This window comes from Limulus polyphemus, unplaced genomic scaffold (assembly GCF_000517525.1).
Source record: "Limulus polyphemus unplaced genomic scaffold, Limulus_polyphemus-2.1.2 Scaffold1447, whole genome shotgun sequence".
Lineage (NCBI taxonomy): Eukaryota > Metazoa > Arthropoda > Merostomata > Xiphosura > Limulidae > Limulus > Limulus polyphemus.
Window position 1 is genome coordinate 116,538 of NW_013667057.1, and position 1,799 is coordinate 118,336.

Genomic DNA, 1,799 nt, shown 5'->3' on the forward strand with positions numbered 1-1,799 from the left:
CATGTTGTAGCACAAGATAATTAATGTGCGGACCATTTTAATTTATATAGTGCTCTGTGAACACAAATTAGTTAGCATAAATCAGTTAAATGACGAAAAAGTAGGTGTCTATTTACTTGTGACCACTCAGTGTATATACCAAGAGAACCGAATAATTTTGATAATTTATCTTTTATTACAATCATTTCAAAATTTCATTACGAATTCAATTCTTACAATTTGTAATACATTATCCAATTTCAATCTTCAATTAGTAAAATGTAAGTTCAAGCATAAAATCTTTTCTATGCGATTATATTATATGGTTTGGTTGTTGTTAAGTGCAAGGCTATACAATGGGCTCAAAGTACTCTGCCCACCAATGGTATCGAAACACAAAACTTAGCCTGTAAACTGACCCCTGAGCCATTGGAAGCTATAAGGTTAGTTGTTTGTCAAGCACAAAGCTACACAATGAGCTATCTGTGCTCTGACCATCGCGGGTATCGAAACCCGATTTTTAGTGTTTTAAGCACGTAGGCTTACTGTTAAGCTACTGGGGGTAATATTTTATGAACATAGACTGAGCAGTAGTTCTCCATGGGCTGTTAATAAGAGCCTTGATTACGTCATTTTTAAACTGCGAACTAGACAACACCTTTCCATTACACTCTGCTGTAGTTTTCAACATAAATAGTTTGTGGTTTAAAAGTGTTGAGCTGATTCACTGGTAAAAAATCATCACAACATTTTTTTTATTTTAGCTCTCTGTGTGAAACCTCGTAAAAAACTTTAGTCACTGACTTGAACTTTGCCCTTATAAAAAAATTAAAAAACGTTATCACTCATAAAAATAAGACATACATATATAGTTGGAAAAATTTAACGTCACTGGAGATAAACTTTGAAACTGTTTTGTGATACATTAATTTGCAATAAATGAAATAACAGATAAATTTAAAGGATGATGCCTTTTGTTTTTACGTTTCTCTACACCCACGCCCGAGAGAAAGGGACAGAGAAAGAGAGAGAGAGAGAATGGAAATTACTGAACGAAAATCATCAACGAACCTCCCCCACTTCCATAGTAATTGTTCTTTAAATATTCATCCTGTTAAATGACAATTTTCTTTCCACTAGCGAATATTTGGGAAAATGAGATGACACTAAACGAAGAAGAACAAACAAACCACTGGATAACAGTTAAGTGGCAGATCATTTTCCCGCCCAAGGGAAACATCTGACAGAAGAATAAAAAAATAAAGCTGAGTTGTAGCAATAATGTAAAAATAAGTTTCGAAAAAATACACAATTAAGCTCTTTCATTCTCTATTAAGCTAGATAAAAAATACACAATTAAGCTCTTTCATTCTCTATTAAGCTAGATAAAAAATACACAATTAAGCTCTTTCATTCTCTATTAAGCTAGATAAAAAATACACAATTAAGCTCTTTCATTCTCTATTAAGCCAAATAAAAAATACACAATTAAGCTCTTTCATTCTCTATTAAGCTAGATAAAAAATACACAATTACGCTCTTTTATTCTCTATTAAGCTAGATAAGAAATACACAATTACGCTCTTTCATTCTCTATTAAGCTAGATATAAGTTACTCTAGAAGGCATTACTGCGATATCAAAGGTGTAAGTTACTCTAGAAGGCATTACTGTTGTATTAAACCATCAGTTTCGACCATTGACTAAATGCATCGTAATGCAAACACGCAACTTAAGATACCTATATTTTTAACGTCTTTCGTAATGATTGTCTGGAGCATTTTCTTATTCTTAAACTTGAATTTTTGTATCTCGTTACTT